Source organism: Chanos chanos, chromosome 8, assembly GCF_902362185.1.
Source record: "Chanos chanos chromosome 8, fChaCha1.1, whole genome shotgun sequence".
Classification (NCBI taxonomy): Eukaryota; Metazoa; Chordata; class Actinopteri; order Gonorynchiformes; family Chanidae; genus Chanos; species Chanos chanos.
Window position 1 is genome coordinate 41,759,384 of NC_044502.1, and position 14,212 is coordinate 41,773,595.

General features: G+C 41.4%; 1 protein-coding gene across 1 annotated transcript in view; it reads left to right on the forward strand.

Moving 5' to 3' along the window:
- The first annotated feature begins 212 nt into the window (after window positions 1-212).
- mef2d (myocyte enhancer factor 2d) overlaps window positions 213-14,212 on the forward strand; it is a 48,693-nt gene continuing 34,693 nt past the window's right edge. The window contains exon 1 of the mRNA XM_030781086.1: window positions 213-362. The gene's annotated coding sequence lies outside the window, so the exon portion shown is untranslated. The remainder of the gene's footprint in view (window positions 363-14,212) is intronic.

Here is a 14,212-nt window from a genome sequence, read left to right on the forward strand (position 1 = left end):
CCTTCCTATTTCACCTTAACCCTCGCCTACCAGTTTTGCTTTTACAAGTAACAATCCCCTTTCTCTGCGACTTGATTGGTTGAGAATGGTTCAAGCCCGCCTTTCATTGGTCATTTACACGTCGATCATAAAGCAATGCCAATCATGGTAGATAGGGCACCTCTTACATTGTATCATTAGACTGAACAAGCTAGCTAAATAATTACCAAGTACATCAAGTGGAAAGGATTTTAGTAATTGATGCTGACGTCGGTTCAGTGTCAAATTGCCAAGTTTTGATTTTTGTCAATTTTGTTTCATCAATATCTAGACTGAAAAGAAATCCCGATATTATCTTACAGATGTGGATACAGTACTCCGGGGTAAGTCACTCATTTTACCAGCTAGCTCACTTAGCTAGTCCGCTAGGTTAGCTAGCATACGTTGGATGGCTTTTGATAACAGTTTGACAATTAAATTTGGGTGCAAATAACTTGATAACGTATTCACTGTCCGGATAAATGAAAGCTGTCATAATAATATGGTTGTGTGCATTGTCACTTGATTATATTTTCGCTTTGGAGGATTTGGATTCAGCCCCTGAAATGGAAGACAACTAACCTAGCTAGCAGTCCGATATGGTGATACGATAGTATCATGTTTGAAGTGTCAAGGGTATTCATTTGGCCAGGGGTAGCTTTGAAGAATGGCTATCAGTTGTTGTTATTTAGAAATATCTGTCAACTGGAAGTTGTTGTATTATTGCTGGATATAGTTATTCTAACGTCATAGAAGATTTGAAGCTAAATTGGCGCTAGTTTGCCATTCCTTCTTGTGCGCAACAGTCGTGACAGTCTATGGCTGTCAGTGAGATATCTCCCGTGTCCGAAGAGATGTCAACATGATTTCGACGCATTTTGTCATAGTTATTGTTGTTAGACGGTCGTTGTCATTTTTTTCCTTTCGCAGTAGAATGAAACATATTTCTAGAACTAATGAAGACTGTACTATTTTCATTACACTTCTCGCGTATTACTTTGAAATCACAGCTATGTTTGCCTATTATTGTTAAAGACGCTTTGCTTGCTAGCTATGAAAATTTCACGCCACGATCCCCGAAGCTGAAGAAATTGAGACGTCAAGTTTGGTTGAACTAGCTCATAGGGCACCTAAAACAAACCCACGCTAAAAGTTAGTGGAGCCTACGCAAGGCAATGACACCACCCGCTTGGAGTTATGCAATAACATGTGTTGTTGTTGTTGTTGTTGTGAAGAAAAATGTCTTAAAGTTGTCCTGTAGTTTTTGCCAGTTTTTAAAACCATCCTGTCTAAAAATAGGCCACCGTTTTATTCATACGTAACGGAATATGAACAGTTGCGCGTCTCATTTATCTGTGCAGCAGTGTCAGTTAAAATATATATATATATTTTATATTTTCCATTTTATCTCCTGGATTGCGCTTTGGTGCGATTATTACAAATGCTTGTCCTTGAGTGGCTCCGTACTCGCAAAATTCTGTATGTTATGTAGTCTTCAGCGCTGTAGTTTTCCGAGGCAGCGCCGCTGAAAACTGTTATTGCAATACTTTTTACCACATGTCATGCCAGTGACAGTCCACTGTCGCACACACGTCGGATTAAATGTTTTTTTTTTTTGCTGGCGACACAATCCAAGCTCATTATCAACTGAGTGCTGCGGTCATGCAGTCAGGTACTGCGAGTCGTGATTCACAGCAGGGTGTCACATGCCAGGAGCTGGATCCCCTGAGACACAATCCAGTTACCGGCATCCACCTGGGGAGTTGTGGAGCAGGCAGGGATTTGCTTCTCTCAAACAGCCACACAAAAAGACTGTCATCAGTGCTCTGACTATTCCAAAGACGTTTTAAAGGCCCCTTTGAATGTTCTCAGCGCACTATTGTGCTGGAAGAAGACTGTTCTGATAACTTAATGTGAGAATTTTGTTTAGCTCACATGGACAGTGGAACATTAAAGTGGTGCAGTGTTTGTAGGGTTCTTTGTTGTAATTACCATGTCTCCAGTGTGATTAAAATATTCATTATTTTACAACTTCTTCAAAATGAAGAACATAACTTATTTATTGCTGCATTAATACAGTCTTTGCATTCCAGCAATGGGGTCATATTTTTAATTCAAGTTAACTGATGGTAATAGATCATAAAAGTACTTTTTCTGATTGCTTTCACAACAGCATTTTTTTTATTATCTTGACCTTAAATTTACAAATGATCCTTGCCATGTGAGGGCTGTCCGAATCTTATATTGGTGTCATAAATGTTTTCAGTATTTTGATGGTCAGTGCATAGCCCATATATTGTGGCATAGCTTAGTCCAACTGATCCCCCAAGAAATTCCTGTTACAGATGCCAAAATTTAAAAACTAGTGTGAATGTACTTTCAGCCTCTGGCAACACCCACTTGTCATCTCCAAAGCTCAGACTTTCTTATCTTGATGTTTTGTCTGGGAGCTCAGGCCTAATGGGTCTATAAAAAGACTCATACTGGTTTGCATCATCGTTGCCTTTACGTATGCATAGCTGTGTGTTTAAAAACAAGCACTTTCTCATCGCCATTCTCTTTTTCAATTACCATTCAAGGACCAGCTATTACACTGTCCACATAACAGAATTAGAGTAATCTGTTTGAGAGGCCTATAGGGCATACACAATGACAAGCCTTCTCCACTCTTTGGTGATGATTTGTAGCTCCCGTGTGTAAATTTAAACTTTTTTTTTTTTTTATCAGTGTTGTTCTCTCCGTACATAACTGAACTGTGGCGTACTTTGTTCTTGTATTTTCACAAGAGCCGTTGTATGTATGTAGCTAGTGATATTAGCAAAACACTGGAAAATTAGTGCTGTGTTGTCAGATGTAATGTGCTGTTCCAGTGCGCTGTTCCAGTTGGACAACAAATGTCTTTTGTTCTTTTTCCGAGGAGGTATAAACATTGTGGTTGGTGCTTCATGCTTAAAAACTGGTGGTCACTGAGACTTTGTAGACTTATATACATATGTGCGGAAACACTGACCCTGGCAATACGGGTAGCAGGAGTGTACCTTTTAGGATTTGTGAGGTGTGAGTTAAACTAACATTAGCCCACTTTGTACCAGGGTTTCATGACTTTGTCGTGAAAATTGTCATGGCTCAGGAGAAGAGAGGGTTACAGCTGTTCTTCAGAAATGTATCTTAGTTTTATTATCACTGCCTGAACCCTTTTTTTCTCCTTCAGACAGAAGATGCACACTTTTTTCCTTTTTCCTTTCTCTCTCTCTCTCTCTCTCTCTCTCTCTCTCTCTTTTTTTTTCCCCTGTGTGTTTGAAACAGGGCGCGGGGAGTACAGACTTGATCCCCACTTCACAGCAGGTTTTTGCCATATGCAGTTAAGCTAATGATTCAGTCATTGGGGCCTCACAGTAAATGGCCCTGAAAGAATACAAACGTGCCGTCCGTCTATTTCTAGTCCACCATGACTTTTTTTTTTTCCCTCCTCGTGGGGGCAAAGAACAGTTGCGCAGTGAGGAACACTGCTGGCAAGAAGCTCCCAGTCCTCTCCTTTCAAAATGGCCTCTGTTCCACTCTCTGGCTCTCTGGCTGTGGATTAGGGCTCAGTGAGTCTGGTGCTCCCCAGCAAGGACAGAAACCTCCTTACCAGGACTAATCTCTCCTCCAGCAAGCCCTTAATTGAGCCGTCATCAGCTGATCCAGGGGTTAAACATCAATTAAGGTAATGAGCAGTAGGCTGTGTGGACAGACCCAGTGCCGGAGGGCTTTGGAGGTGAACCTGAACCAGGCTTGTCAAAGAGGATGATGTCAACAGAGTAGGGGGTTGCAGTTTTTTTTAAATGAGGTTTTGACATGTAAGGCGAGAAGACATGGTTATTAAAATGATTCTGGCTGCATTTGCTTTATTCCATTTTGTTCAGTGGAAGAAGGGAGATGGAGAGAGAGAGAGACAGAGAGAGGATTTGACCGTTTTTAGGTTTTGGTGGGCTAGTATTGTGTGTGTGTGTTTGTGTGTGTGTGTGTGTGTGTGTGTGTCCCATGGCTTGATGTTGATGCGACAGAAGGAGGGCATGGTGGTGTCTTAAGCGAAAGGAGAGAGGGAAAAGTCTCTCTCTTTTTTGAATACAGTCTAGAGTTGGGCAAACCTTCTAAGGATGCAGAAATTTGGAATCAAAAAGCTTAAACTGGACAAAACAAATGTTTTTCAAACGTTACCACCAATCAATAGTTCCCCATAGATTCTCAGTCCCCCTTAACACAGATGCGAGTTCTTTTCTCAAGTGTTTACTCATCCCTTCAGAATGCTTCAGGAAAAAAATGAGTTTACCAGTTTCCTGTCCACTACTGAAACAAAGCCTGCAAAGCCTTAATGATCAGATAATCAGCTGAAGCAACACCATGATATAGAGAAGCACATCTGTATCAGCCATTTTTTTTTTCAGCTTTCGTATTCTTTTATTTTATTCATTTATTTTTTTGTTCTCTCTCTCTCTCTCTCTCTCTCTCTATCTCATTTCATGATGTTTCCCCCTGTGGACTGGGAAAGTTGTAAGATCTCTTTCCAAACAAGGCTTACAAAATGAGGTGACGGCTACAGTGCTTGACCACTGGTGTCAGCTTACTGAAGAAGCAGCAGCTGCTCCCCATATAAAGGAGAAGGCCCGGTACTCTTTACTGTGATTAGCATAAACCCCACAGCTGAAGCTTCGAAAATGCCTTTTAATAACGCTCGTCTTCAAAACTATGAATGTCTTCCTGCAAATTTCATGGATGTTTCGATATTGTCACGAACGTCGTCCATCAAAAAAATGGACAAAACCGTAAAGATTTAAGGTTTATTTAACTTTCAGGAGACAACAGTAATGATGGTGTTAAAACCCTAAGTGTCACTTAGTATTAGCTTAAATGTGTTACGTGGGTTTCAGAGGGGAACTAGAGGGACACTAGTGAGACCTCAACCTATAGGTTTGCTGTTTTATCAAGATTGTGTGGTTTTTAATCGATGGAAGAAGCTCTGTTCATTTTGTGGGTGAATTCATTGTACAAACAATAACTTAAGAAGATTTGCCATGCAGAAAAGGGAAAATATACGATGTTGACTGCGTTTTGTTGCTGTTGTAATTTAGGTTCATCCTGGAAATGTAGTGAAATAAGAGGACTTAAACGTCGCTGATTTACCGAGACTGATTGCTGTTGACTGAAATGCCTGAAATATCCTGTCTTTTTCACAGAAATTTCAGTACTCTGTAGGTTGACCTCATTTGGAGTTGACGTTGGGGAAAAGAATAAATGAGAATTGAAAATGCACATCTCGTTTATTTTTATCTGGGATTAGTGTATGTTATGCGAAGGACTAAATTAGAACTCTCCCACTAAACAGGTTGTATGGTTTGTGTCTACACTCGTGCATTTTGATCCCTCTGAACTTGTTGTTTTGTTTAGCCGCGGGATTTATCCAGATTAATGTTTTCTTTTTTTTTTTTTTCCGTTTTTTTTCCCTTCTCTCTGTTGCTGAATTTACGTTTCGCTAGTTGAAACAGGAACTTTGCGTAAATCCCTCTTTGAATAGATGCTGACACAGGGTCACCGTAAAGAGGACTCTTACCCTGGCTTCTGACTTATATATTAAATGCACTTCAGTACATGAAAGATTACGATGTAACTGTATAATGTTAATTGTCTCGATTCCTGCCGGTACTACGTGCATTTCACGGGTTTGCAGACTTTGTGTTTTGCTCTGAGGGCAATACGTCAAAAGAGACGGCTAGTGAAGATGGCAGACTTGTTACTTGGTTAAAAAAAAAAAAAAGCTCCTATCTAACTATCTTTTGGCACCAATGTGTTAGCATTTTTTGTAGTCCAAAATGTGGCTAAAATACCGCTAATGATATCATTTTTTTCCCATGCCCTTTAAATCTCTTGGTAATGGTACAAGCAAACTCCAACATCAAAAATAATTATAGCAGTTACACTCTAAAGCAGTAATGGAAAATTGCTGCGCTTCTGGTTTGATTCTACAGTCAGAATTTTCAGATGACCCTAGTTCTGCAGGTGAATTTCCAGGAACAGGTGGACAGCAGGAGTAATCAGAAACAAGGAGTAAATTGCTTGCAGGACTTGGATCTAAATGTTCCTTGTCTAAACTTCTCAGTATGGATTGCTTTCGTTTAAAAGCATCCAGCCCCCTAAACATTGCAAAGCCTAATTTCAGAAGGGTCATTTAGAAGGCAAGCGATATGGGATATGATCCTAATGATATGAACCACACTCTCTGGTGATGCCAAAGATAACATGCAGTAATCTTTTGTTCCCTTTGCAATAATGCAAATTAAGAGTGTGGGAGATGGATTTATTCATACAAAAGGTCAAGGACCAGCAAATAAGAATTTGAAATGGGCCTGCTTTGCTGGACTCAGTGAGCAAGCCAGTTAGTATTAATGGTTCAGGAGAGGGGGAAAAAAAAAATCCAGATCTGAAGACTGTTAGGCAGGCTATCCTGTCATTGTTGCTGTAGCTCAGACGTTCGGGAAGGACGGTGAGGGCTGGCATTCGAGTGTTGGCAAGGCAGTATGTGCAGTCTGTGACACTTAACGGACGGGGTTACAATGGCGTGAGAGCAGGGGTTGGCCATCACTCCAGCACAGCTGAAACAGCAAGCACAGGGGCCAGAAGCTGAAACCCTACACCCCTGCCTGCCTCTCTCTCTCTTTTCTCTCTCTTCTCTCTCTCTCTCTGTCTCTCTCTCTCTCTCCATCTCTTTGATCTGAAAGCCGGTTATTGCTTGCTCTTCACTGTCTACCCACCTGCTTTCTGGCTACACCCACATCTTGGTGAGTCTCATACGTGCTGTACGGTTTCGTCTCCCGGCAGCACGGCACATGTTGTTCCAATGCTTCTTCCCCCCTGTTTCGGCTCTGGATCTGTCTCTTGTTCTCATAGGAACAGGGGAGTTATATGGGCGTACAGCTGTGTTGGATGTGTCAGGCCATCTGCCCCACTGTGTCTTGAGTTCTCTTGATGCACAATGTGGAGGACTTTGGGTTTTTGCACGGAGGAGAATTGGCCTTTCCTCGTTTGTGTAGCAGGCATTACCAAGAGCTGGGAATTATGCCAACGATGGAGGAGGGAGGGAGGGAGGGAGGGGAAAAAATCCCCTCTTTTTCCTTCCAGAGTGACACACTTCCCTGTGTGTGTGTGTGTGTGTGTGTGTGTGTGTGTGTTGATGAGAGAGTGCACTCGCCCGTGCACTCGTGAGTATGCATGTACGTCTAAGGCACGGTCCTTTATAGCAGTCTGTGGAAAAAAAAAAAAAAAAAACACCTTAGGGAGCCAATGGGATTTCACCACAAAACAAGCATGAATATGACACACCACTGTGCGTCAAAACATAGGTTTTCCAGCTTTGCTCTGAAGCAAAGTGATCCTGACATTCAAAGCCTCTTAGACTCTCGCAGCTCTTCACTTCTCTCTAGTTTCTCTCCATTGTGCCTGGTTCAGAATCATTGTTAAATATCAGTTTCCGGGACCATTTGAAATAGAAAGTAATCTGTCTTTGATTATGGATTCCCTCATAAACAGTTAGGAGGCGTAAGATAAATATCTGAAGTGATAAATAAATATGCTCTTTAGTCAAAGTGGCATGCAAACGAGGTTAATTTTCTGGGACACAACTAGAAACAATACATTGTTTTGGTTGTTTAGGAATTCAGTCTTTGAAAAACAAAAGGTTTTAGCCAGTGGTTTTGTACAGTTGAACCTGCTACTAGGGGTTGACTGATATGCATTTTTTAGGGCCGATACTGATTTTGATATCTAATGGCTTAGGATGGCTGATAACCGATATTTGTCCGTTATTTTGGGCCAATAATTCATTTGTCATATTCGGAGTTGCACTAACAAAACTACATAAACGGAATCATACTGAATTTGTTTGCAAATACCTTCTATGAGATACAACAGGCAATATACAGATCTAATACTGCTTTATTGAGTGAATAATTATTCTTTTACTAACTTTAAAATAGAAAAAATCTATTTACGTAATGTGGAAAAACCTAAAGAAAAAAAAAAACACAGTTTAAACTAAGAAAGTAGATTAAGTGTTCAGACATCATATTAAAGACTGAGTCTATTTATGATTTGATTCGGGATAGCTGCGATCACTCGAGGCATCCGGCAAAAATGCAACATAGGTGTACCATTGCTGCTCTTCATTTTCCTTAATGCACGGGTATGGTTCTACAACCACGAGAGTTCAACACAATTATTACATGCCACATATTAAGCAACCCTAAAATGCAAAATAATAACAAGGCACAGCTGTACTTGGCTAGCAATAGATCTCTTACTTATTTACAGTACCGGTTATTAATGCGCCAACATAACATCATCATATCAGCAGCATAGCATGTTTTATCACGAATTGGCACCGTTTCCCCGCAGTGACTTGTTCCTGCACATTAGAAATACAGGCGTCGCCATCTTACGGCTGGTAGCTGGTTATCTGTGGTTCTTATTTATGTGGCTGATCCCGCATTTGTACACATGTAAATGTGTCCAACAATAGCGATTCAGTTGCATCCTGGTACTACTGCGTAATACCAGCAAGAACACTCGTTTTCATAATCAAACTTTCAGATAACAGCTTCGGTGTCCAGGACCTGGTAGGCTACATGCTGCTACCATTACTCAGCGTTTATCAGCGATACTAGATGACATAACATTGAAACCTTCTGTCTTACGTTAACTGCAATTTTGAATAATAAATTAACGATCCGCATGTATTTACAGAACTTGAGAAAAGGCTGCTTACAGGTTTCAAGAACGCACACGTGCGAGTAAACAATGACAACACGTAGCTAGCTCAGAGCAGCGCTAAACCTCTTCCCGTCAACATCTTAACTAGGGGGCAGGGTCGTTGTTATGGGACATCAGTCTCTTATTAACCAATAAGAATATAGGTAAACGAAAACAGGGAGACTCTCTACGCTAAGACTTTTTAACACTTCACATAACACTTCAGTAATCCCAGTTCAGGAGAACCAAGTTGTAATATCGGCAAAACCGACATGAGGAGGGCGATAACGACATGGACCAAGAAGTGTCAAACGGGGCCGACAGTGGCCGATATAACGGCAAAACCGATATATCGGTCGACCCCTACCTGTTACTGTTGAGTTATCTCTGACAGAAGACAGCAAAGGCTCACAGAACTGCTGTACCTTCTACCGACTTCAAGGATAGCCATTTAGGTTGTCCATGATAACAAGCTTATCCATGGCTTTTACTCTAACCATCCTGTATTGGATATGGCTGCTTAATGCACTCTCAGATACCCTTCTTCTCTTTGTTATTTTAGTTATTTTCCTTTTTCTTTCTTTCTTTCTTTCTTTCTTTTTTTTTTAAACTTGAATTTCGCTTTTATTTGCCTTACCTCTCTCTTAGCTTGCTGTTACATTACGTCCCACACAGATGTACTGTTTATGAATACATTTCTAAGTGTCCTGGCCTCAATGCTAAGTGCGAATCTTAACTACTCGCTCCTTCCTCTGGAGAATTAAGGCTGGTGTTTATATCACCTAAATTGCTTGCACATTATAACCAAAGGCCCTTGCATATTACACCGTTTTATGATACAAAGACATTGCACAATAGGACAGCAGTCTGCTTCTCCAGACGCACATTAAGCCTATTCCTGGACTAACAAGGTTTTTTTTTAATGGAGAAATACAGAAAAAAAGCTCAACAATGTCCTACAGACATTTAGCCTGTATGACTTGGATTCATTTTTAGAATTATAAATGTTAAAATTTCTGTCTCATAATTTTTCCTTCCCTGAGCCTTTATTAAAGACATTGTAAAGATAGGCCATTTCCACAGATGACTTTTCACGGTGTTCGTGAGCCAAAAACGTCTGGAATAAACAACTTTTATTTTGTGCTTGTTCTTTTTTTCCTGTTCCAGTTAAAAAGGTCTAATTTCTTTGAGGATTTTCAGTCATGTTCAAGATGACCTGCTCACATGGCGACGGATGTTGATGCCACTCAGATAGAATGTGGTGCTGGCAAAAGTTGGAGTGGCTGACATTTACCCTTACCCTTCCAGGAGGGTGCTATGATTACTCAGACAAACGGCACTGAGGCCTCTATCCAATCTGCAGGTTTCTTTTATTTGTAAAGGTGTAGCCCCTTTTTTTTCTTTTGCTCAGACGTGTAGATGATGTGCATTCAGAGGACACAAACCTGGCCAGACTGACTAGATTCGAATAAAAAAAAAAAAAAAAAAAAACTGACCTCCCAATTTAGCGCTGAGAGATTCAGGCCAGGTCCCCCCCCCCCCCCCCCCCCTCTTCTTTGTCTTTCATTAGACTTATGTGAGATGTCTCACCAGGACTAGAAAATGCGCAAAAAAAAAAAAAAAAAAAAAAAAAGTAACCGATTCCCCGCACAATACATTCAGAGCACCACACGCTCGGTAAAAACACATGCTGAGAGGTCATGGATACAGCCCTGGAGAAGGAGGAGACGTGCTTAAGTAAGAAACGGAGAGCGACAAGGGGTGGGGGAGAAAGGGGGGGGGGGGGGAAGTGTTGCTAGGGCAGTTTTATCGCAGATCGCTGTTCTTGTGAAGTGTCAACAGGTGTCAGGGCAAGTGGGAGGGTGGTGGTGTGTTGCTGTGTTATGGGAGCAGAAAGGGTTAAAAAAGGTTGCGCTCTCTGTCTCTCTCTCCCACCTGTAGCACGTCAGCTGTTGGGGGGCCTATTAAAACGTCAGCTGTTTCTGAGAAGTGTGTGTATGTGTCTTTGTGTGTATGTGTATGTGAATCATGTAGAGTCCTTTTGTGTATGTATGTCTGTCCATTTGTGTTTGTTCGTGATGGTGTGTGTGTGTGTGCGTGTGTGAGAGAGAGTGTGTGTTCAAGAGAGAGATGGAGACAGACGGGTGGTGAGGAAACAGAGATCTCATTTGCTTGTGTGTGGGCTGGTTCATGGACATTACACACTGGGGACTGTTTATTCACAACACCAAACTTTGCCTGCAACATACACAGGAACAGTTGGTTGGTACCAGGCAGTTTTCTAGGGTTGCAGCGATTAATTGATGAAATCAATAACGTCGGCACTGAAAATGTGCAGGCAACAATATTTTAAACCGACGCGTTTTTTTTTTTTTTTTGATGAATTTAACTTTTTGATTTTAGTCGACTAATCGACTATTCGACTTGATTAATCGACACATTAATCAATAGACATCTATAGGAAAATATTCGTTAGCAGCAGCCCCAGCAGCAATTACGTAGTGATATTGAAGAAAAACATTTGTCTTAATGAATTGAAGCATTTTAGAAATCAAAAATCAAATAAAAAAAAATACTGATGTCCACGCATTTTCAATGTTGATGTCATCGAACACGACGATTAATCGTTGAAGCCCCACAGCCCTACATCAGCCCAGCTCCGCGTTAACTGCTGAAACAGTCACCCTGTAGTAATAACTGATCTGCATTGTCTCACACAGTACTCTTCCCCCCCAAAACGGAACCACACAGATCCCTGGGCTACTCAACTGACGTCTGCCCAGCACAATTTCCTTTTTCATTTTGCGTGATCTTGAAGTACAGAGATACCTCCCTGCCAGAGCTAATATGATTTTTCAAAATGCTTATGTACTCCTCTCTTGCAGTGCAGTGCTCTCCAGAGGTCATGCTGGACTCTTCTGTGTTGTTTTCTTCTCAAATAGGACAAAACCTTGTCGGAATTGTTTTCCAAATGAATTTTTTTTTTTTTTTTTACCGAATACAGGCTAAAATGTTCCTGGGCCAATCCTAGTGCTTGTTCAGAAAGTAGTCGTAGTTTTTAAGACCAATTTTCAGTCTGTCACTCAAAAGGAAGTACAGTAAGATGCTGAAAAAGTGAAAAAAGGACGCATCAAAATCAAAACAATATCAAGTTTATGTTTATTGCTTCTGGCTCAAGTAACACCTCATTAAAAACGCAAAGCCATTTGGGGATGTGGAAGAGCTTATCTTTATATTAGTTTTTAATCTAGCCAAAAGTCAATTAAATTAATACTATGAAGGCAAGGGTTGAAATGTTTTAAGGAGACGTCATGCCTCTGCGCGCTTTAGGCAGCTGCGTCTGGGAATATCTGGAATGTCTTTTACTTTGGGTCCCCTTTTTCCAGGGGCCCAAGATTGGCGTCCAAGCGATTGTGTGTGAAGGCAGGAGAGCTTTTGTGGCAGCAGCTGATGGGGCGAGGCAGAAGGGAACAGGTTGTGGCGTCTGTTAGGACTCATCTTGCTACTCTTGACCTCTGCCCTTTAGCTGTGACAGCTTCCCCGACTGAGGGACACCACATTTCTTTTGATTAAGGGGAATGAGAGAGTGACTAGATAGGACACGGGCAGTCAACATGGGTTGGTGGACTTCAGAATGATTGGTTTACTGTATGTGGAGAGTACTTTTTGAACTTTGTTTTCTCTTTAGTCCAGTTTTTTCTTTTTTATTATTATTTCAAGTGGTTTTTGGTCCCTCAAGCATTAGTAACACAGCAGTGACTCAAACTTTGATTTGCTGCTCTTCAGTCAACAGTGTTGCCTTCTCTCTAACGTTTTATACTGAGACAGCTAGTATCAGTAAATAAGTACTTCACAGATATGATCTTACGTGAAAGTTCCACTTTAGATTACTTTTTATGGTAGTTACTTTCCTGGCAAGTGAAGGCGGAAAGGTTGATTCTGCGTACGAGCAATGTGTCGTGTATGTTACTTAGTCTCACCGTGCTACGGCACTAATTGAGAGTTGCCGGAATTGACGGTTGTGCCGTAATACGCCGGTTGGGGATTGCGTCTTGACCCAAGCATTCATACAGTGGCCTGTTTTTCATGCAGTGCTGTAAGTTTTGTTGTTTTCCTTAGATGAATACTTTTTTTTTTTTTTTTTCCTTTGGTGAAGTGTTTGTTTTGTGACAGTGAGAATCAGTGCAGTAGGTGAGTGGGGGGGAAAATACTTGTCAGTAATGATCAGCACATACACAAACCGTCGTCTCATTTATTCACGCCTCTGAGTATTTGTTTAATTAATAAGATGAAATCTGTGTCCCCCCCCCCCCCCCGCCCCGCTTTGGGGAGTTGTGTGTAATTGAAAGAAACTTCTGGAGTCTCCAAAGGTATCCCTTTTCTTGAGTCGCGATATCAAAGGAGGTAATATCCTTCGCGGCCATTCATTGGTGATATTATTCAAGTCAGTCATGTCTCTGGTGTTTAAAAAAAAAAAAACGGCTTCAAGACAGAACCGGGAAAAAAATGACAAAAATCGTATAAGACACAATATTATTTTTCAGTCACTGAAGAAAATGATTAACTGCTTCAGATAACCTGCCAGGCGACGACTTTCTTTTAGATGTAGCTATTATTGCAAGTCAGCCTTGCATTATTGACAATAATGTTCGTAAGATCTGTTTTTTTTTTTTTCCAGTCATTATGCAAATTTCTACGCTCAGTCAATACCAGCCTCTCCTTACTTAAGCCTTTGCTTCTCGATAGGCGACTAGCACCATACCGTCCGCGACCGAGCCAACATTTGTCGCCGGAAGAGGAGGGGAAGCCAATCACGCAGATCCCCTTTTTAGGCTACGGGCCAGCGCAATATGCGCAACCAGTCGAGCCATAACTAGTCGCGTACAGTGAAGGATGAAGAGGAAAAATGGAAGGGGGGGGGGAATTGCATCTTAAAGAGGCCCATTACCAATCACTTGTGTTTGTTGTGCTTGTAATCGCGTACTCAAACTTGTTGTGTTATGTTTAAAGCTTTTGTATATTCCCCCCCCCCCGACATTGGCAGATTTCCCACTTGATTTTTTTTTTTGTGCTTTTTGGAGGTGGGGGGCGTGGGGGGGGGAGGTTCTTTTCCTGCCTTTCCATTTTCTTCTGTGAGATTTACCCATATAAGCTATTCCTTGAGAGAAAATTGTTCCTCGGCAGTCGTACCCTTTTTGTCTTAACCCTTCATAATCTGCGTGCCAGAGTGTTGTGTTTGTGCCCGGAGAGAGATATACTCTCTGTCTCCTTGTGGAAACACAGTGACACAACCACTAAAAAACTCCTGGTCTCACAATTCCCACACCCCCCTGAAGTCTCCAGAGCTTTCAAGGTCAACAGAGGGCAACTCTGGAGATTTGTACTTTGGGAAGCAGTCATGCACTTGGATATT